General features: G+C 32.3%; 1 long non-coding RNA gene across 1 annotated transcript; it reads left to right on the top strand.

The window, feature by feature from the left end:
- The first annotated feature begins 1,817 nt into the window (after window positions 1–1,817).
- Window positions 1,818–22,027, top strand: LOC129059787 (uncharacterized). The gene is made up of 3 exons (XR_008525872.2): window positions 1,818–1,896; window positions 15,420–15,474; window positions 21,660–22,027. It is a non-coding gene; the product is annotated as an uncharacterized LOC129059787 (long non-coding RNA).
- Window positions 22,028–25,127: the final 3,100 nt, after the last annotated feature.

Below are 25,127 nucleotides of genomic sequence, written 5' to 3'. Positions count from 1 at the left end.
AACATCATAGGCCAGTATGCAGAGTGGCATTCAGGAATGTAGATGATTAATGTATTTTTATTTGAATTGACTTCACAGTCAGTCCACTGAGGCCCAGAACTCATCAAGTAGTTATTTCCCTTGTTCCTGAGTCTAAGATTGGGATTGCTATCCTCAGCAACTGGAACAATTCCCTCCACACCTTTCTAACCTATAAAGTAAGAACTGTCATAGTAAGAAGACCCAACTGAAAGGTATTTTACCTTCATTTTTCTTGTCCAGTGGTGCATCAAAAGCAGAAATGAATCTCTGGAGAAATGGCATAAAACAGAATCACTATCAAAGATTTGAAATCAAGTTCAAAGGCTTAATGACATAGTGTTATTATAAATTTACATAAATGGTAAATTTAATCTAATCGCTATTTTAGATGTGATATGCTTACTAGAACAAATTAACACAAACTTGACACTTATATATGCAGCTTTTATATTACGAAGGCACTTTATGCTGATTTCAAAAAGAAACATAATCAGGTAGCTTTCACTAAGAACAGTGGTGTGTATGGATTTACAATTCTTTCTCACAAATAGATTTTTTTGCTTCAAAAAGCAAAACTTTTGCCTTTTTGCTTCAAACTAAATAAGCTATTTTCTTATACCAGAGCAAAAAAATAAAAAAATAAACCCAGAAATAATGAGGTAACAAAGACTCTAGATGTCTTGTTAAGATCCATGTAAAACTGATGGTGGTAGATACATTTCATCAAAATGACAAACCTTTGTCATACTAGTGAGGCATCCAGGAGTCCAAACATCTAGGAACAAAATACTTGCAAACGCCAGGAAAATTTGCCCCACATTTTAGCACCTTACAATTATGAATGAGAAATAGCACTGGGTGAGCCACACAGCTCACTTCTTTCCACCAATATACATAACTTCACGGATATTTTCTATAACTAATATACACACACACACACACACAAATTAAAAGTCTAAAACATGGTATATAAAAGACTGTAAATAAAATAGAGATACTATAGAGAATTACATCATTATGATGTGAACACTCACTCAGTATTGATATTGAAGGGCTATAGAGAAACAAAATCCCCCAGGAGCCAACACTTTAGTCAGTGAATCTATGTATCAAATGCACCCTGAAAGAGAAATAGATTGAGGTCAGCACCTCCACTTTTTGTTTGTCAGCTCCAATATTCTGGGTAGATGGGGAAGGATTATTAAGAAGCAAAAATGGATGATTTTTGAATAAGGGAACCTTTTGAGGAAGAACCTCTCTAATCAAAATCCAGAGGATATTGTTTGTTATGTGAAAGGCCCAAAAGCCTTCTGTGGAAGAAGTTCTTTGTAATTACCAGAATGCCACAATGACTAATTCTGTAGCTGTCGAGCATCTATCTTCCAAGAGTAACCAATGACTGTTCTTGCACTCATGATCAAAGCTGCCATTGTGTCAAGAATGCAGATTAAGCATGAGTGTGACAATCTAAAGTTACTCAAATAAATCCAACCTGGTGCCGTTGCTACTGAGTGCTCCAGTTGCCTGTGAAAGCATCTTAGTCTAAACTTCCAATAACTCACCAGTAAGAAATTAGCAGTTATCTGTTGGTAATTTACTTATAGTGACTCTATTTTAGGGAGGAATCTTTCTGTTGCAGCTTACAATTATATATGCAGAAATAGAATTTATTAGCCCATGATATTGAAAATTTCATAGGTAGACCTATTTTCAAGTGTATCTCATTTCCCATGCTTATGCAATGTTACCAGATATCTATACATGTTTAATCTCATAGCTCTTTGTTGATTTTACGCTCAGGCATCTCTTCAAGTAAAGCTAAAAACAGTCAGTTGGCAGCTGACACAGTACTTCAAGTTGAAGATTGCTGAGAAGGTATGTGATTCTTCCAACTATGGAATTAATTTCTATGGCTGAATTTCCTTGCTGTGTCACTTTCCCTTGAGTAAATCTCTATCCAGGGAAGTGTAATCCCTGGCCGGGCAAGCCTGGAAGGTTTCACCATTGTGACAATGATGTGAGTTAACAGATTGGTAAGCCTGGCAAAAATCACTGCAGTGCGAGAGGAGCAGTTTCTAAAATAAAAATTAATAAGCCAAAAATAAAATTAGAAACAAATGCTAGATATAAAAGGAGTAATGATTTATTCAAATTGGGGCAGAAACTCAGTCTTTATTTAGATTTTTACTCTCAACTTGCTTTTTCTCTGAAATAACTTCAAGCTTACTACATGTCTTAGGTATGCCCTCGTATTTTATATAATATTTCTTTTGAGCTAGAAGCCCAGTTAAATGAAAATAATTAAAAATAAGAGGTCAATGAAGAATTCATGATACTATCAATGACTCTATCTTTCAAAGTAGTTGGTATTATAGAACAGCAATTATGTGTTTAGATATGGTCTCTTCTGCAGTTAGGATGCAGCCCTGGATGATGTAGTCGAGGAGCTGAATCAGTGATCAATGTATGGTTATAATCTCCCTACCAGTTAGAGTGTGAGAGCCTGGAAAACTAGGGTTGTAGTTATGGTTGGTGCTAATAATGATTGCACCTAACGACCACTAAATATTTTGTTTCCTTTCCTTTCCGTTTATTCATTTCTGCAAAATCTAACCTTCTGCCTGCTTTGTAAATGAAGTTTTATTAGAACATAACCAGTTTGGTGGAATCTGGGAATGGCATTCTGGGCCTCTCTAAAAGCATGAGCAAAAATTTACTTCGTTTTCTGTAGTAACTATCAAGGGGAATTGAGGTTACAGGTACACATTGGAGACCAGAAAACGTACTAATGGAAATCCAGAAATAAACAGTTCATAAGTTTTAATTACACAACATTATGGATAGTGTGGTGAAATCTGTAGCCTGGTGAGAGAGTGAGAGAGTGAGACTCCATCTGTAGCTGTTCCATTCCGTGGAGTCTCACTGTCTCACTCTCTCACCAGGCTGGAGTGCAGTGGCATGATCTCGGCTCACTGCAAACTCCGCCTCCCAGGTTTAAGCCATTCTCCTGCCTCAGCTTCCCAAGTAGCTGGGATTACAGGCACGCGACACCATGCCCAGCTAATTTTTTTGTATTTTTAGTAGAGACGGGCTTTCACCATGTTAGCCAGGATGGTCTCGATTTCCTGACCTCGTGATCCGCCTGCCTCGGCCTCCCAAAGTGCTGGGATTACAGGTGTGCGCCACCACGCCCAGCCGTAACCCTTATTTTACTTGTTAATTGCCCCAGAGCACAAGAATAGTGATGCTGGCAATTCCAATATGCCAAAGAGAAGCTGTAAAGTGCTTCCTTAAACTGAAAAGGTGAAAGTTTATCATAAGTATGTATGTATAGAAAAGAAAAAAGCGTACCATATACAGAGTTTGGTAGTAGCTTTAACTTCAGGTATCCACTGATGGTCTTGGAATGTATCCCCCATGAATCCAGTGGGACTACAGTACTTGAATCAAAGTAGGCAGTCAATGAACATCCATTGAAGAACTAATTAAACAATGGTGATGATTCTCTTTTCATCTGTACTACTTAAATCTTCAATGAACCCCAACTTTCTCAAGCCATTCTCACTAGATCTGAAACGCGTTTCAGAGAAGTGATTTAGTATTCAGTACTATATGACAAGATCCACTGTCTCTATTAATATGTATATAGACTAACAATTACCTCTCTACTTTCAGCATAGTCTCAGATGATTCTATGTTATTAATCAATTACTTTTGTTTTGAAAAACTATAGCTTTTCCTATCTGCTGTCATCTATCTGCCAATGTATGTTATCCTTTCTTTAGTGGGCTTTTGCTTAAAAACACTGGCGTCTTCTAATTTCCACAGTCTTAAATTCCTCTGGCTGAGAGAGAATCTCTTTGTAGTAGAATTTAGTGCCTAGATGAAACAGTAGGTTGGACTATTTACTCTCTGTAATCTCTTCTTCCATCTGATAATCAGGGCTGAGCTTCATTTCTCTTTAGGTCTGGATTATTATAATTTAGATTAAGTTGGATGGAAAGGAAACAACTCTCTTGTAATCTCAGCTGTCCTCAAGAAGTGCCTTAAGGAAGATATGAATGTGGAGAAACAAATGTTGGATATTTTGCTAAACTTGTTTCCTGGGGTAGAAGTTCTCAAAATGTAGTTTGGAGACCTCTGGGGTTCCCTGAGATTTTACAGAGGGTTTGCAAGGTCAAAAGTCTTTTTATCATAATAAAGATATTATTTAGCTTTTTTTACTTTAATTCTCTCATGACTGTACAGTTGAGTTTTCTGGAGACTACACGATATATTAATTCACAAAAGATTAGATACAGAAACAAATAGAAGATTCCAGATGTCTTCTATTAGGCCAGACATCACAAAAATCTGCAAAAATGGAAAACAATGTCAAATTTTTTTTCTGGAAAATATTGCCACTTTTTATTAAATATTTTTAATCAGTATCATTTTGATTGAAAATTCATTGTGGTATATATTTAATGAGGTATAATGTGATTTTTGTGACACACGTATCAAATATGGACTAATAAATCAAGCTAATAATCATGTACAACAGGTCAAATACCATTTTTGTAGTGAGACATTTGAAATTTGCTCTCTTAATTATTTTAAAATATATAATACATTATTACTGGCTATAGTCACTATGCTGTGCAAGTGATTAAGATCTAAAAACCTATTTTTCTTGTCTCTCTTAAACTTTGGGTACTCTTTGACAAACAACTTTCCCCTTCCCTTCTTCTCCCTCCCAATTAACCTCTGGCAACTATCATTCTATAGTTCTATGAGTTCCACTTTTTAGATCCCAAATATAAGTTAGATCATGCAGTATTTGTCTTTCTCTGTCTGACTTATTTCACTTAGCCTAATGTCCTTCAGGTTTGTATTAGTCAGGGTTCTCTAGAGGGGCAGAACTAATAGGATAGATGTATATATGAAGGGGAGTTTATTAAGGAGTATTGACTCACACAATCACAAGGTGAAGTGCCACAAGAGGTCAATCTGAGTCCCAAAACCTCAAAAGTAGAGAAGCCAACAGTGCAGACTTCAGTCTGTGTCTGAAGGCACGAGATCTCTAGCAGATCACTGGTGTAAGCCCAAGAGTCCAAAAGCTGAAGAACTTGGAGTCTAATGTTCAAGGACAGCAAATATCCAGCACGGAAGAAAGACAAAAACTGGAAGATTCAGCAAGTCTGCTTTTTCCACCTTCTGCCTGCTGTATTTTTGCCATGCTGCCAGCTGATTAGTTGGTGCCCACCTAGACTGAAAGTGGGTCTGCCTCCCCCAGTCCAGTGACTCAAATGTTAATCTCCTTCGGCAACACCCTCACAAACACAACCAGGAAAAATACTTTGCATCCTTCAATCTAATCAAGTTGACACTCAATATTAACTATCACAAGTTTCATCTGTGTTGTTGCAAATGATAGATCTTTCCTCTTTATTGAGGCTGAATAATATTCCTTTGTGTACACATACCATACCACATTTTCCTTATTCATTCATTGGTTGATAGCCACAGGTTGATTCCATGGCATAGCTATTTTGAATAATGCTGCAATAAACATGGGAGTACAAGTATCCTTTTAAAGTATTGATTTTAATTCCTTTGAATATATTCCCAGGGGTGGGACTGCTTTTGTTAATATGTAATGTGTTTATTGTTATTTCAAATAGATTGAGATATGCATATTTGGAAAGGTTTCAGTTTTAATTTCTAAATAATAATTATCAATAGATATAATGTGCATAAACAAAAGCTCTTTGGCTCTCTTTAGCTTCCCAACAAATTTTACAACTGTGCAAAGGGGTCTAAGAAAGAGAAAAATAAGAGAGAGAGAAAGAGAGGGAGAAACAGAATGGCTGCCAAGGAGAGCTTGGGAATTCAAAAAAGGTGGTGTGGGAGCCTAAAAAAAAAGCATAAATTATGGTATCAGAAACCCAAGACTATCGAGCTTAAATGCTTTATAAAACAACCAACCTCAAATTTCTTATTCTGCAAGATTTTCATGTACTATATTATATTCACAAAAACCTTCTTCTCCAAGCTCTTACCACCTCACATGTCTGTTTTATCATTATCCTTTTCTACTGTTGGTTCATCCTGTTTGTTTTTCTTTTCATTTTTCTTTCTGCAAGTTTCCTTTGCTTTATTAGTAAATTAATAATATTCTTGAAGACATGGAAGTCAGACAAATGTAGGTTAAGGCAAATTGAAATTGAAATTTTTAAAATTTCCATATTAAATTTATGGGCCATTTTTAAAATTTTCCATTTCTGACAGAGCCATTATGTACTTAAAATATTGTAATTTGTATTGCTTATCACTACATTTTGCTTTAGCTTAACTAAAAACATCCTTATTTACTGTGAAAAGACCATGCATATTATGACATCTTAAATTTAAAGTATTTCTTTAGCTAGCAGAGTGTGGGTGATCTGTTAATAAAATAAACCATTTTGGATGTATTCTTGGGGAATAAAGCATGCCTAAATCCCACATGTGATTTATCATCTATTGGTTGAATCTAGCTTATTTTAGGGAAGACAATGTGCTAATGAGATAATAATGATTTCTACATGTGTTTTGCTGAGACTAATATAAACATAATTTAAATTATATCCATAAACCTTTTCAGGTTAAAAAATACATTCTATCATGATTATTTCATCACCATCCAAATTTCTCTTTCTAACTTCCCTTGGGACTATGGTGTATTATCATAGAAATACTGCACCAACTAAAGCTCACACAGACTTTGATAGGAAGTGTAGCAATAGCAATGCAGTGCAATCTGTATTCTCATATACAGTAACCATTAATTCCCCTCCTACATTATCATTATGTATAATGAGAAGCAGCCTCTCATTATATATGTCTCTATATTTGTAAATATATGTATGGATAGATGTATTTTGTATGTGATATTTTATTATATAAAACATTATATACATACATATATATTACCCTATACTGTTTTTGGAAGAGAGTGTAATTTTACCCTTCTTAACTCAAGATTGATAATTTACCTATTATTATTTATTCAATATTTCAATTGAGATTTCTCCTGAGGGAGAAAATACTCCTGTAATTCTTTGAAAATGTACCAAATATACTATCATTTTTCATAATTAAAAACACTTGTCATAATCGTATAAAGAATTCATTCAAGGTCTCCTGCAGAGCCATGCACACAACATTAATATACTTAACACTAAAGTTTGAGGTATGCAATTGACCTTCTTGAGATTTAAGCCTATGACTGCATTTCACTATGATTTTTTTTAATTTAATTTATTTATTTATTATTTATTTATTTATTTATTTTATTTTATGGTGAGACCAAGAGCCCCTGAAATAATCTCTTCTAGCCTCAAATTGTTCTATCACTCAAAAATTGTGCCCAGAAAGGAAGAACAAACAGAAAAAAAAACTCAAACACACTTCTCTGGATTGGTGTAAAGTATTAAATTATTGGTGAGTTGATATCAACATAGCTACTGTTAAATAGAAATACATCCTTTCTTAACGGCTAAAATGTTAATGAAACATTTAGTAAAATAATTTTATAAATACAGTGGACAGTAAGGACTTTTAAGGGTGTTTTTGGTGGCTAGTATACTTCCCTTAAAGAATTATGTCTGTGGCTGGGCGCGGTGACTCACTCCTATAATCCCAGCACTTTGGGAGGCCGAGGCGGATGGATCACCTTGGGTCAGGAGTTTGAGACCAGCCTGACCAACATGGAGAACTGTCGTCTCTACTAAAAATACAAAATTAGCTGGGAGTGGTGGTGCATACCTGTAATCCCAGCAACTCTGGAGGCTGAGGTTGCGGTGAGCAAAGATCACACCATTTCACTCCAGCCTGGGCAACAAGAGCAAAATTCTGTCTCAAAAAAAAAAATTATGTTTGTGTATTTGTTTAAAATCTCACCACATCATGAGATAATTGGTTGAACACTATAGGCACTGACTTCATCTTAGAAGTTTCTGAAAATTTTAGGCTGTAGTGTATAGTGAATCAGAAATAACTAAAGAATTATTGAAACTGATTCCCAGTATCAGTCATAAACATAAACTGTTTTAGAAATAAACAACTTTTCCTTAAAATTCATGATAAGGCATGAGCTTGTGAAGATGGCAATTATTAAAAAATAGTTGTTTCAGTGTCCTAGGTGAAAATGAGCAATTATCAAGCTATAAAAAGCTATGATACATGGGACAGAGGAAGCCAGATTTTCTTTTCTCCATCTATATAAGGGAGGTATAAGTAATTATTTCTGACTTATTTTACAAGTTATAATTACTTCAGAAAACAACGTATCAAAAGCAAAATTAATTATACTTTTTGGATTTAACTTTAATTTTAATTTTTTTTAGAGACAGAGTCTTGCTATGTCACTATGTTGCCCAGGCTGGTCTTGAACTCCTGAGCTCAAGGGATCCTCCTAACTCAATCTCTCAAGTGGCTGGGACTAAAGACGCATGCCAGCACACCCAGCCAACATTAATTCTGTTTTGATGATTAAGATGCATTGTGTAAGACTGTAAATGTAATTTGTAAATTGACCTTAGAAATATCCAAGTACAACTTCTGGCTTTCTTGCTTAATAGCAATGTGATGAGAATCAATTTCCTCATTTACAAGGGGCAAGCAATAATATCTACATTTTATGACTTCTAAGAGTGTAACACATACACAGAATATATACATGGAAAGAGAGAGAGAAGGAAAGAGAGAGAGAAAAACTAGCATAATCGTAGTGTAGTAGCAGTGGTATAATTATTTCTTTTTATTATCAATTTCACTAAAATTTGAAATTATAATTGGCATTGTAATAAAATTGATAAAACAATAAATGTGAGTAACTATATGAAATTATCTACCACTGTTCCTACATATTATGTGCTTAATATACATTAGTTGAATTATTAGAATATTTGAAGCTTTATTTTAAGCTTTACTTTTTAAAAATGTATAATTTACACCAAATGAATAAATTGGTTCAATAACAATGAGTAACAACAACACTGACACCAGTAAATTTTAAGTACCTCACCTGGCTTAAAGGATAAGAAGAAGGATATTTCATGTCTGGTAAGCCCTGTGTACTCTTTTTATATGATATCTTCTCTATATATAATCCAGAGGTAACTTTTTTTATCCAGATAATAAAAAAATCACTCTGGATATTATCATTTTCTTCATTTTCTTTATAGCTTTGCCTGTATTTAAACATTATGTAAATGGTATTATTCCATGTGCATTTTTCTTAGGCTTTTTAAAACAATGAACATTGCATTTTAATGGTTCATCTATCTTGATGTATGTAGTCATAGTTCATCAGTTTTTACTGTAGTATAAATATTCCATTGTAAATCACAATTCATCAATCCTTTTTCCTTGTAATATGTTTTTTCCAGTTGTTGGTTTGTTTATTTTGTTATGATATACTCTTTCTGGTAGACATATGATGATTTATCTCATATACCTAGAAGTGAAATTGCTTTTGCGACTTATAGCCTGTTTAACTTTAATAAAGAATGTCAAATTTTCATGCAAGTAAGTGGTACCAATTTACAGGCTCATCAGTGATGTGTACATATTTCTTTTGTTTCATATCTCACTAATGTTTTGAATTAAAAGATTGCTTATTTTCAAATATTCTGAGTGTATAAGAACATATCATGAGCACTTAATATGCATTTTCTTAGGCTCAACTCAGTATGCTTTTATGTGTTGCTAATCTATTCATTTTTTTCACCATCTTTGAAATGTGTATTTTTGCCTTCTTAATATTTTATTACTTGTTAAGTTTTAGTTTTACTCTACGTATTTGAAATTGTGCTCTATTCAGCTTGAGATGTAACAATTATTTCAATATAATTTAAGCAATTCATTGTGTAACTATAGTTGCTGTCCTCCAGTAGATCAGACTGTTAGGAAAAGATCAGTTTTTTCAGGGTTTTTTGTTTGTTTTTTGTTTATTTTTTTTGGGGGGGACGGAGTTTTGCTCTTTTTGCCCAGGCTGAAGTGCAGGGGCGCAATCTTGGCTCACCACAACCCTCCTGGGTTCAAGCGATTCTCCTGCCTCAGCCTCCCGAGTAGCTGGGATTACAGACGCCCCACACCACGCCTGGCTAATTCTGTATATTTAGTAGAGACGGGGTTTATCCATGTTGGTCAAGCTGGTCTCGAACTCCTGAACTCAGGTGATCTGCCTTTCTCGGCCTCCCAAAGCGCTGGGATTACAGGCGTGAGCCACTATGCCTGGCCAGATCAGTTTTATAATCTATCCGTTTTGTTTCAGCAAGAAAGAAACAAAATAATAATTGACACTCCACTGGCATATTTGGTTTTCAAAGCTGTTTCATAAGCCTGAATCAAACTTGACTCACATTAGCTTTAAAAGACACAACACCATCATCTAAACAAAGGGCCTGAAAAGCAGCCTGTGATAGATAAGTGACTCTTGTAACAACACACATCTACTAGAAGTGGAAGGGTACATGACAGCAAAATGCCTGCCAGGGCCAAGTGCTGAACTGACATGAGATGACACGGAGTCCAGGCAGAATATATTTTCCTAAGGATATGCCTAAATGAAGTGTGATTTCAGATAGGTAGAAAACCCTAGGAAATAATAAAAGACCAACTTATGACTGAGGTAGTTCTCAAAAATCATACAAGTCAGAAAGAAAGTGTAACTTCAATAAATACTAGCAAGATTTGTAGCATTTGTTTGTAGAAGAAAGGTTTATTCATCTGTCTTTTCAAGCATGACTGTGTACATTATACATTTTCCGTTTTTTATTTTTTTTAATTTTCCTTCTTTTATTTCAATTGGTTTTGGTGATGTTTGGTTACACAAGTAAGTTTTTTAGCGGTGATTTCTGAGATTTTGGTGCACATATCACCAGAGCAGTGTACACTGTACCCAATGTGTAGTCTTTTATCCCTTATCTCCCTCCCAAAACATTTTATCTTTTGAATATGTAAAAATTGCTTTCCCGTTTGAGATATTTTCTGTTTATTTATAAGGCATGTTTCCTCACTGTTACGCAAAGTAACATCTACTTAAATTTATTTTAGACAAAATATTCAGTATTTCTGAAAACCATCCTGGAACACTGGCCTTTTAATACTTGTTAATGATTAATCAGGTCAGTGATAAGACTGTCTTCTTTACCTGGCAGTAACAGTTTATCTTTTCAGTAAATTCATTTTCTCTTTTGGAAAATTGACAAGGAGCACGTTTACACCCCTTATGGTTAATGGCTGTTATCACTCTAGGTTTATAGATAATGGATTTTCTTCTAAATACCCTCAAGGGTGATCTTTATTGTTGGTGTTTCCTTTGCTGTCATCTCTTGAATTTGGATATGATTGATGGAATTATACCAGTGCAGCAGTAAAATTTCCTCATGCTATTTTTAGCATGTCTAAGATTTTATCATATTATATATTGATGATATGATCAGAGAAACATGTGATATTCTACCAAAATATTCATGAAAGCTGTAGAAGTATAGAAACCTACATAATAATAGCAAAAGTAAATCTTGTAAAGTTATTTTTCACGGTATTGAATGAAATAATGCTTTCAGTATTAAAAAACGACAAATAATGTAAAAGTTACATTTACAGTATTGTTTCTTAGTTAAATTTTTTTTCATTGAGTGGAAAATGAAACTAGAGGAGAGTGTAATCTAGTTCACTGTTTCAATCTTAATATAAACGACTTGAGAAACCATAGAGATATGTCTATTTTTTATTACTTTGTCAATGTATTTTATTAACCAAACTTCTTGCATATATACATTATGCATGGCACAACATTATCTTTTTAATAGTAATCTCTAAGGATTCAGGTTGACAAATATTTTTTCATGGAAATCTCATGGTATAGCGTCTGCGAATTTCCAGATAAAAACATAAACCTGTAGTACAACAAATGCAATATTTCATAGGATATAAGCAGAGAAATGTTACTGAATGTAATAATAATATTATTTAGAAATAACCTCAGTGTTTTGAGAGAGGTTTATTCTAAAATACTCTAGATTAAATATATTTTAAAGTGAATCCTGAATATTCTGTTTCAAATAACGTCCCGTTCTTTCCTGAAGTATCCTGCTAGAGTGGTGCATAGCTTTATTCACTGATTATTTTTAAAATATAACCTCTAGTCTCTTCTGTGCCTGAAATGTAATAGCCTTGACATGCAATATGATCAGAGGTGGATCCTTTTGATAGTGGTATTGCTGACCTCAACTTGTTTTAGCCCTAATAGTTTATGTTGGGATATGCATCTGGATTTTAGTCACATTTCAGTTTGTTGAGTGGGGGAATGCAGAAATTGATACGCAGTTTCAACATTCTAAGTTATGATTTTTTAAAGAAAATTTAAATTTTAACTAAAAGTATATTTGTTTTCATATCACACTTTAATAAGACTGAATTTTGTGTAAATGTTTAATAAATCCTAATTACTTTAGAAATATTATTACTTTAATTTGTGAATCAGGTTGTGAAAGCACAGGTTTGGAAATTACTCAAGCCAAAATGTAAGTCATTAGCCTTGACATACCTAGTCTTACAATAACTGAAAGTACACCAAACAACCCAAGATATTATTCACAGCATGCAGATCATAACACATGACACATAACACAAAATATTGTTCACAGCATGCAGATCATATGAATTAACAAGTGATATATTTACTATTATATGAACCATGGAATTTGAATATATGAAAAACATTAAATTTCAAGTTTTTGTATTACCGTGAAATAATATTTTAATACATAAGGGTCCATAAATGAAAATACATTCAACTCTTCATAATGAAAAACTTCTATTTTGTATGGATTAATAAATGCATGTCACTCAAACATTTTACTGTGGAAGAATATGTGTATAAAATAAAATCAGTTTGTAATGACAAAATATTCAAAACATAAGCTATTGTTTCACGTTTCACATATCCAAAAATATGATTATGAATGATAAAGATACTATTACTCAGTCTAATACAATGTCACTTAGTCTTTATGAATGATATAATGATCTAATTTTAAATTAGGAATGTACAGTAATCTGCTTTTTATCAGGGCTGTTTGTGGGTTTAATTCCTGAGCGTTTAACTTTCATATGACCTAACATATTTTTATAACCTATTTCAAGGAAGCACAAGCTACAATACACACAATTCTGAAGGAAGATTGGGAAGTCATTAAGCAGAATTCTTAATTACTTAAACACTGGGGGATGTCATTCAGGTCTCTACAAAACGTGTCACTCAATTCGTAAAGGCCAAATGACTGCAGATGTGACAGAACTCAGCCTTTCAGATAGACAGGGAAGAATCACAAGGTGAAAAAAAATGTCCTGATAGTGTCTGTTCCAAGACAGCAGTCTCTAAAGTTGAGTTCATAAATCCCGACTTGTTTCAGGTCCCTGTTCTCCATTCGCTCACCTCTGGAACTAGGTGGGGATTTTCAGAGATCTTTAGTCCATTTCTTCAGGACCAACATTTTATAGTAACTGATAGAATCCAGAAATGATGCTAGGCTGGTCAATATCTCCAATAGCCACTTTCTGTAGTTTCTACTATTAAATGGAAATGAGAGGAGAAGAGGTAGAGGAAAGCACTTATTCTTCTTTTATCTTCAATATTTTTATTTGTATTTTTTTAATTGACAAATTAAATTGTATGTGTTTATTGTATACATCATGGAGTATATACATTATGGAATGAATAAATCTAGCTAATTAATACATGCATGTAAGGTCAATGCACCTGACAGCAATAACTTAACCATACCCTGAGAATGATCCTGTATGGAAGACACCTGAATGTGTGTCCTGAGATAGGAAATTTGAGAGTGGCCCACTTAGAGATTCGTTCCTTGTCTACGGGGAACATCTGAACCCCTGACCCCTCCCCTGGAACATAAGCCGTACGGGGGGATCAAACCCCTGAGTTTTGGGTTGAATGAGGATTGTCAGGTGGAGGTTGTTGGTGGGGGTGGGGGTGCTAAGTAAAAACGCTGTATAAATTGCATGCTTTTTGCAAGCAGTTGAGTTCTCTTGCCCAGCCAACCACCACTGGACATTTTCCCCTGTATATAAGCCCCTCAATAAAACCCTATGTCTCTTTGCTGCTGTAGGTCTCTTCTTCAGTCTCTTGGACCTAGTGCCATCCCTACTGGAGTCGATAAGGGTTTGGCACAACATGCCTTACCTCACTTGTTATCATTTTTTTGTGATGAGAATACTTTACATCCATTCTTAGCATTTTTCAAGATGATGTATTGCTAACTACAGTTACCATTAATAGATCTCTTGAAATTGTATCTCCTATCTAACTGAAATTTTGCATCCTTTGGCCAACATCTTCCCACCACCACGTTCCCAGTTCCTGGAAATCACCATACTACTCTCTACTCTACTCTCTTCTTCAGTCTCTTGGACCTAGTGCCATCCCTACTGGAGTCGATAAGGGTTTGGCACAACATGCCTTACCTCACTTGTTATCATTTTTTTGTGATGAGAATACTTTACATCCATTCTTAGCATTTTTCAAGATGATGTATTGCTAACTACAGTTACCATTAATAGATCTCTTGAAATTGTATCTCCTATCTAACTGAAATTTTGCATCATTTGGCCAACATCTTCCCACCACCACGTTCCCAGTTCCTGGAAATCACCATACTACTCTCTACATGGATCTTTTTCAGGTTCCATGAATAAGATCATGTGATATTTATTTTTCTGTGCCTGCCTTATTTCACTTAACATAATGTCATTCAGGTTTATCCATATTGTCTCAAATGACAGAATTTCCTTCATTTTTATGACTGAATAGTATTACATTCTGAATATGTACTGCAATTGTTTTAAGTATATTTGTATCAGAAAAGTGAGTTGTACTTATTAAGTTGAAATATTCTAATTTGCGTTATTTTGAAGAGGGTATAGAATTATTCTTCCTGGATCAGAAATGGAAAGTTATACTCCGCATCTTTTTCCTATTTTAACATTTGTTTGTGTATTTTGAAATATATGTTAGATTCTAAAGGCATTAAATTTAATGTATTTTTATATGTAAATGGAAGGAGAAAAGAAGGCTATAAAAGGAGCCATAGTGTCTGTCCCTGCATTTGTGTAATCTTTGGCGGCTTAACTTCACAATCTAATCTCAAAAGTCATGGCTATGCACAACTGTGTGTTTGTGTATGTGTTTTTGTGGTACTTTTGTTTTTTTAGGCTATGAAATAATTATCTTGTATTCTAGAAATTCTAAAGTCTCCTGTGTTCTAAAATTTTATAGATCTAATAAAGCTTCTTACAAGACTTCTGCCAAGTTCATATAAAATCTCTTGATATTTTGCTTATAGTGACTGTTCTTTTTGCTGCTAAACGGAACTCTGTCATGGACTCCTGTGTGTGCAGGTATGTTTATTTTATAATTTTTGTAATCATTACAAATAAAAGTTTAGTTTTACAAAGTGGTTTCAGCTATTTAGGAAAGTTTTGACATTCATTACCATGTTTTATCATTGAGTTTAGCATCTCTTTTCAGTTGGAAACTGAGAAATGTATATAATAATGGTACATTATCCTGTGGAGGAATTCACTTTCTCTGTAAAATAAAGATCTAATTATCACAAAAATAGAAGAATGAACACTCATAACATTGACATAGGAGATATGCTTTCCTGAGTCCTATCTTTTCTTTTTTAATTTGGAAGAGATACTTGCCTATTCGGTAATTGTCATTACATTGAGGGGCTGAATAGATGCTAATAAAAGCAGATAGCCAGCACAAGCAAGAATGATTTTATATTTTTGTATTTACTTTGTAAAGTCACACTGCAACTCTTCTGCATTGATCTAAGATTTCCTTGAATAATCTGATGATCTGGCTTCAGGGTTAATTGTTTACCTGTTGTCTTCAGAAAGTTATTGCTTTGGTCATCTAGCATTGTGATTGTTGCCTTTTTGAATATTGAGTTGCTGACATTTATTTCCTCCTGGAAAGTAATTGCATTTATATTAGATTTTTTTTGCTATATGGACAAAAATGGAACAAAACAGCAGGATAATGAGCATTCAATTCTAAGTTAATTGTGTCACTGTACATAATTTGTATACATGAATTCTGCTATAGCATATAATTTGATCTGAGTTGAATGTCACTAAATCTAAACTATGCGTCTCCTAGAAAAATATCACCCAAATTTTATCCATTTATTCATTGTAAACATGCCAATTTCTGAAGGTCATTGGGCAAATGTACGGAAATAACACAAAATTGAAATAAGTTCTGGAGTAAAATTTTAAGTTATATTATAAAATAAAACATGTAGAACTATTTCCTAGCATGGTTTGAGACGTGAACAAAGGTTAACCTTATCATTAAAATTAATATCCAAACTCTTGCACCAAAGCAAATGGGCTATATATAAACACATTTGATGGAGAAGTGCACATTTGATCTCATCAGTTTCTTGCCCCTTTCAAAATAATCTTTTAAGGGAAATGAATTGCAATATATCATTTATGTGTCTATAATATCCATAACATTTACCTGATGCAGTGTTGTCAATTACATATTTTTATATATTCAAATAAATAACTCTGATAAAATTAGATCAAAATGCCTATACAAGATTGTTATTTTGTGCCAGCTTATCTCACAAGCTGCATGATTATGTAAGAAGTCTCACACATAAATATTAGTGAAAAGCCCCTGCCTTATTGATAATTTGTGAGACACTGTGAAGTGGAGGAAGCACACAAATTGGGAACAACAAGACCTGGGCTTAAAACCTTGATGTTGCTCATACTATCTATTTCATCTTAGCTAGATTACTTAATCTTTCAGAACCTCAGCCTCTTGTCAGAAAGTTGATATCAAGGTTGTTAGGTGAATTAGAAATGTGTTAAGTATCTGGATTTGGTAAAGTGCTTAGTGCACTTTAAATTGCTCAAAATGCTTCTTACTATCATTATTACACGTAAAGAACAAAATGCTTCTTACTGTCATTATTACACGTAAAGAACATGAAGCAGTAGAGGATGTTAAAAACCACATTTTGCATAATTTAAATTTGTAAAAAATTGATTAAATTAACCCATCCATTTTTAAATGTGATTACATTCATTGTATTTAAGGAATAGATTACATTAATCCATATCTTTAATGAATAGATAACTGATATCAAGATAATGAGATAAGATATCTTAGGAAATTTACCTACCTATAGTTCATTTCAGAAAGCTTCAAAATTGTAAAAATTATGATATTACCATATATTCTTCACTTATTTATTATAATAAGAAATTAATTACTTATTAAACACATATACATTTATCTACTGTTAATATTTCAAGGAAATCTTTATAGGCTCTTTTTTCTTTAAATATCAATCTGTCATAGAGAATTAAACCAATATGTTGAAAAAAAGGAATAAAATAAATCATCTATTCAGATATATGACAAAGACAATATTTTATGCACAGATTTTTATTTCAAATCATATTATAGTAGAAATGTTTTACAAACATGATTTCCCATAACTGCATCATTATATGAATATATACATAAAATTATATAATTCTATTATATGTCACATTTAGTTTTGTGCAGTCACTCACTATAGCAGACAATGTTACAGTAGAAAAGCTAGTATAAAATTGGTTGTATTTATCTCAGACTATTTCTTTAAGATAAATTATTAGAAAGCTTATCAGTATATTAAAGTGCAAGAACAATTTGAAGCTCTTTACATGCAGGTAGATTCTCCATTAGAAGGTTGGAATCATTTTACACTAATATCAAGTAACTTGCTAATACAGCACATCTTAAACAATGCCATTCTCATTTTTTCTTGTTTTTTAAATAAGTTTTTGAAATTTTAATGATGTGTTTTGTTGATATCTACCAGTTAGACTAAGTTGTATCTATTTTTTTTATTATTTTGTGAATTTTATTTTCTTTTCTCGTACCCAATTTTATATTTAACTATAAGGGCTCCTTATCAATAAAGATACAAACCTTATAAACCTTGTCACCCATGCTTCCCTTATCACCTATAATAAAACCAAATACAGGAAAATAAGTGAAATATATATAATCATCAATTCATATTCACTATGAATCTAATGAAGTTTAAGACTTAGTGTTCCTAATTTATAAGACCCACTAAAGTCTTGAGACAAATCCTAGTAACATGTCATATGGCTATACAATTTTGAAAAATTTGCAAACAAAAGACATCTTTACTGCTATAAGTTAAGATTGTTGATCCACTTATGTTTTCTCTTGGTATGTTCTATCATCAACTGGGGAAGAATCAGAAGCTGTGGCATTTTTCAGATCTAGCCAAAAAACGTCACATTTGGGAATACATTTAATTTGACTTATTCAGATATATTTATTTTGTTCACTGCCAAAGCTGTTTATTATTACTTTTTGTTTTCATAATTGTATGCTTTTAAAAAAAATTGCATGCCTGGATATAAAATGTTGAACTCCATAAAACTTGTATCCATTCCATATACTATTATTATGTATGGTTGACAGATGACCTAGAAGTTAATTTTCAACAGGAAGGAAGCTATGCCAAAGATGTTATGCTAAGATATGAAGTTTACTCCTTTTAAAAAGTTGGGACTGTAGGCCTCCCAATGAGACATGCATATGATCTCAATCATCCAGCTCCCATCCTTATCCGCAATCTGTTAGGCCAGTTGAGAGTGAAAGTAAAAAAGCATTATATATTCTTTCCCTATTGAGGAGGAGGAGGAGGAGGAGGAGGCAGAAGAGGTGTATTCTCATTGTTCTACTGCTCTTTATGTGTATTTGACCTCAAGGAAGACTCTAGTGTATCATAATACCAGTAATATTTCCCCTGCAACATGGCACACCCATTCTAAAGATCTTGTCCTTACTTATCTAAGCATATCTTATTTCCTAGAAAGACTAGAAAGAGCAGCCCTTCTTGCATACACAATAGTAAGAGCAGGAGTTAGATTAGAGGGAAGGCTTACATTGGACGCTGCATTCAGGTTTATTTTTTCTGGTCATCTGACTCACCCTTTGTGACATATGTAAGCTTGCTCACTTAGGAGAACAGTGTTATTTTCAAGAAAACATGAAAATAATGATACATCAAAGAGAAATATAAACATTTCATAGAAATGTAAGAATAGGAACAAACACTAAATCTTTGAGTTAAAATAAATTTGGGGAAAAGGGATAATAGAAGAGAACGACCATTTTGCTGCAGATAATGTATGAATGGATGATCAATTGATGCATCATGCAATTCTTAATGTCCTTTCATATTCTTTTCAAAAAGCATATGTTTCAACTGAGAAAAAACTATGTATGAGAAAATTGGCAACAGTTATCACATATTTATCTCAAACACTAAGAAAGTAAAATGCATATACATAATGAATAATATAAATAAGAAGGAAGAATTGACATCTGATTTGAAAATAAGCAGAAAATATAGATGATAAAAATGAGAAAACATGGTGTGCTATTGTTGAACTCATAGCATTGCCAATTATAATTTTGGAATAGTGATACCTAATGTTCAGATGATCACCTCAGAAAGTTAATGTGTGATAATGAGAATATTATTTATTTGACAGACACCATCAAAATTTTATAGCATTCTAATAGGACATTTATTCAGGATATAAACATCTACACCAAATAATAATAGTATATATTTTAAGATGATTGATACAAACCAAATATTTGGTATTATAGCAGATATAAGGAGAAAAACCATTTACTAATTATTATTCAATTACTTTAGTTGTAACTCCAAAGAAGAGCCACATAGGACAGATAAGAATTCTTACTGGATTAGTAGTTTTCTCAAATGCAAATATTTCCATTAGTGAACATTTTGTGAAGTGCACTACAGGATTTGTACAGAAGATAGCAAAGCTGGGGAGGATAAGATAGTTAACCTACAAATATTGCCTCTAGGAAAAATATTGTGAGATGCTATGAATATGAAATTGCCACAGATATGCATAAAAATATCTCATATTGCAACAAAAGATCCTCCAAAATATTCTAAGGATCTCCATATTCTTAACATTCTTTAAGCATGGAAATCAATGAAGCTACAGCATTAATATCTGCATTATCAATTTTTTATAATCTCAAACTTTACAACTATTCTTTCTGAAAACTGATGATTACTGAACATCAAATTGAAAATACTGTTGTCATAATTCATATAATATAGAATGTGAGCAAAGATTCAGTTTTGAAAGCAGCTTATCTAAAATATATAATTTTTAGTCTAATTTTATCATTATGCTATTAATTAAATCAATGTTGAAAGAAAGATAATATAGTAATGGAAATTCAATATGTCTTTTGGCCCCTAAAGCAAGCAAATGGTTAACATTTTGTGAAGAATATCAATAGATAAAATTTGTTTTAAAATATATGTATTCACAGTATTGATTAAATTACAAAATCTTTTGCCATTGATGACAACTTTCAATATAGAGTATTAGAAAAACAATAAAGATGATTTATGTCAAAGTGCAAATGTCATGACCAGCCCATTGTGCTATACAATATAATTTCAAAATCAATGTATTTTAATTCTGAATACAAAAAATTAAATATAAAAACCTGGAAGGTATTTTGGCCTTTTTATTGCTTCATATGGCATATGTCACTTAAAGAATAATGGTATATATGTGAACTTAAATCTAGTAAAAATGTAAAATGAAATGATATAAGCGTATCATATTGATGAAATATTGATTTATACAAAATAAAACCTTAAGGTATTTTCTTAAACCTAACATGGTGCTTATAGACGAATTACAAAATACTTTCAATAATAATATATCAGACATGTTTGGAAATAAGTATGTAGTATTAGAATATCTTTTTCCTTGCAAAGAATGACTCCCATAGTAGAATATAGGTTAAAACAATAGATAAAATTTATACCATTATCTTTATTCTAATTATTTTCTCCAAAATGTACTGAGTGTCTTTGGTTTGTGATAACATCTTTGGCAGACCAACACTGCAATAAGCTGTAACAGTATAAATTCTTTAATAATGCATTTTTCTAAAGAAAGAAAGTAAAACTACAGAGAATTAATTCATTCTCTTGGCAACTGTGAAATCACAGTGTAACAAAAACAGAATAAGAGACCAAATGTATTAGTCTCCTGCAATTAAATAAAATGAAATAAAACAAAAAAATAGTTAGAAATGAACCTATAATTGGAATCCTAATGACTTTATCTTTTAAATTCTCTCTAATACCATACATTAAAAATATAATTTTAAGTTACACTCAATTTATGAAATAGGCAGATACAATTCTTATTCTTTTCTGAGAACAACTTAGCACTGGTAACTCTGAGCAGAAATAACATCCTTTATAATGATTTGTTTATAATACTTTATTATTACACTACTTATTGAGAAAAAGTGATAGTTATGAACGTATTTACAGGAAAAATAAAATTTAGGCGTCAAATTTCATTTGAGGTTTCCTTAGCCACTTGGAACTGTAAGTTCGTTAAACCTCTTTCTTTTGTAAATTGATCAGCCTTGTCTATGTCTTTATCAGCAGCGTGAAAACGGACTAATACAGAAACTGGTACCAGTAGAGTGGGTGCTGCTGGAAATATATCCAAAAATGTGGAAGCGGCTTTTGAACTGGGTAACAGGCAGAGGTTGGAACAGTTTGGAGGGCTCAGAAGAAGACAGGAAAATGTGGGAAACTTTGGAACTCTTTAGAGACTTATTGAATGGCTTTGACCAAAATGCTGATAATGATGTGGACAATTAAATCCAGGCTGAAGTGGTCACAGATAGAGATGAGGAACTTACATGTCATCCATGTAAGACGTGACTTGCTCCTCCTTGCCTTCTGCCATGATTGTGAGGCATCCCCAGCCATGTGGACCTGTAAGTCCATTAAACTTCTTTCTTTTGTAAATTGCCCAGTCTCAGGTATGTCTTTATCAGCAGTGTGAAAAAGGACTAATACAGTTATGTATTGATTGAAGAGATATGAAGGCTTATAATTTCATAAATAGATAAGAAGCTAGATCATTTTTATTTTTCAAAATTGTTCCAGAAAATTGAAAGATGAGAGATTTTAAAGCCAGGGAGAGCTACATATAATATGCTACACCCTCATATGTAAAAAATTAAATAATATGCCAACACATCAATTTTTACAAAATATTTTAATATTAATATTTTTATGATTTAAAACAAATTAATTATGGTATAATTAAAGAAGAAAGAAATTAAGAGTTGCTTTTCCATATAATAATAAGAATACATGTAAATATATGTGTATTAAGACCTGTACCATATATCTCTACTACTCCAAAGTGGATTTCTGTTAGTTGAAATTTTGGCTTTTTATTGTAATAAACTTAAACATAAAAAATTACCATCAAAACACTTATTACAAAACATTCAAATCACCCTCTTTTATAAATGTATAAACTATGTTTGAGACCAGAACTGTTTTTAAATAAGCTCCTATTTTATTTTTTCAACTGTTTGATTAAAATTTTACCTTGATATTTATTCATTGTGACAAATCTAAAATTACATGGACACATATGTATTTCAACACTAACTTTCATCTATAAAAAACAAAAATTCACCAATTAAATTCCTATCCCCAGAAATAACACTACGCCTATATCTGAAAATTATTTTGTACCTTATCTTAGAGATCTTTCATATCTATAAACTTTTAGTACATAAAATAATTATTTTGTCTACTTTTATATTAAAACTGGTATAAAATAAAAGTGGTTATTATATTAAACAATGATATAATAAACACTATTTTCATTTTTTAAAATTATAATCAATAGTCCAGTGAATCACTTGATGTTTATCTTTTTGGTGATGACTTTTATGATAGAATACTAGAACTGGAAATGCTAGCACAATGATTATGCACATTAAAAACTTGTTTGATTATTTATAGGTTGTTCTCCACCAAAAGAAAATATGAATATTCATTCTCAATAACAAGATACGGCATTACCTATTCACCATAAGCTTTGCTTTAAAAAATAAGATTAGTGAGTTGCATATCACTTCTGTGTTAATTTCCATGTTTCTGATTAAAAATGTTTTGAATATCATAAGATATTTTTTTTTAAACTTAAGTGTGTTTTGTCTGGCTGTCTTTCTTAACCATTAACAAAGACTGAAATAAATGGAATTTATGTTGTTAAGCATGAAAAGAATCTTTTTAGTGAGAAAGAGAAAAAGGGGGCAAAATGACTCAATTGTTTTTGGTAAAATTATGTGAATCAATGCAAGCTGCTCAGAAGGGCACTAAGTTAACCCGGAACCAACCTGTCTTGAATGTAGATAACATGTGGGTAATTAATTCAATATAGATAGATAACTTCTATGTGTCCTAAAAGAGGCCTTCAACTAATAAATGTATAAACAGATTTGATAGGCTTATTTTTCCTCCAGGCAAGGGCATTTTAAGTCATGGCCACCATAAGAGAAGGAGAAGATATTAGGTCTGCTTATTAATGAGGAGAGTGTACAGAAGCCACATTCTATAACATAATTGTATGTGACCTAGCTTCAGTTCTAAAGAGGGTATCTGTATTATAAAGGTGGTAAAACACACATTAAATTCACTGGATTAAGGCATGTACATTTTAGAGGATGGATATCAGACCGATGGTAATACATGCTCAAATTACAGAAGCAATTGAGAAATGTATCTCTTCACAGTAAAAACAAAAATTACCTTTATGTTTTACAAAATATTAGCAATCATTTGAAATTTAGCTTATTTTTCAGCTTGCTCAGGAGGCAGATAATGTGGTATTTTCACATGATAAATAATTATGTTTCTCAGTTTATTTGGAAATCAATACTTATAATAGGAATTACTACAGCCTCATTAAACTCAAATTTAAGAATGTCATTTTATATCCATTTTTCTGACCATATGACGTTCATATTAAAATGTTAGAAATTTATTCTCTAAGTTACACTCAATACATGCAATAGGCAAGTACAATTCTTATCCTTTTTTGAGAAGTTTAATTTACCTTAGTTACTTTGATACTAGTACTGATAAATATGAGCAAAAGTAAAATTCTTTATATGATTTGTTTATGATATGTTATTAGACTGCTTATTGAGAAAAAATATGATGAATGTATTTACAGAATAAAATTTATAACTCAAATTTTATTTCTAACCAAAATGTTATATATTGACTAAAGAGGTATAAGGCTTATAATTTGATAAATAGATAAATGAATAGATTGTTTTCATTTTTCAAAATTGTCAAGAATTGAAAGATAAGAGATTTTAAAACCTGGAAGAGATGAATATATTATGTTATGCCCTCATATGTAAAAAAAATTACATGATATGCCAAAAGAAAATGTTTTCAAAAAATAATTTAATGTTAATATTTTTATGACTCAGAGCAAATTATTATTTCTACATCATCATAAGGCAGCTGAGGCATAAATTTATTTTTAAATTAGAAATTTAAAGTAATCTTATTTGCTCTTATCAAGAAAGTCAGGAAGGGTTATCTTCAGTTACCCTAAATGATAATCTATAATCCTGTTCCCAAATCTTATTTGTGTGTATGAAAACCACCTAGAATTTCTCTCACTTTACAAGTGACACTTATTTAGAGAGTATATGGCAACTATAAGTTATATTTTTAAAGATACAACAGAATTGACTCAAATTTGCAAGGCAATAACTGCTTTTTGTACACATCCAGTATAAACACATCCTGGATTTTTCTGAATGAAATGACCAGTTTTGTGAAACCCTTGAAGATCAGAACCTATTTTAATATAGTTTTCCCTGAAAACTTTTGATGAGACAGTATTGCTTGAACTATTAATCTTTTAATGAATACATATTTTGACAAATTATGGGGAAAAACACTTACATACTTAAACCAACATAAACTTAAATCACTCCAGAACAGAAAACTCTAGAGACTTCAGGGGCACCTGCTTCAGGAGGTTGATGAGTAATGAATATATTTGCTTATTTTAGTTTA

The sequence above is a fragment of the Pongo abelii genome, chromosome 5, assembly GCF_028885655.2.
Source record: "Pongo abelii isolate AG06213 chromosome 5, NHGRI_mPonAbe1-v2.0_pri, whole genome shotgun sequence".
Lineage (NCBI taxonomy): Eukaryota > Metazoa > Chordata > Mammalia > Primates > Hominidae > Pongo > Pongo abelii.
Note: the sequence above shows the minus strand (reverse complement) of the source record. Positions and strands in the feature narration are given on the sequence as shown.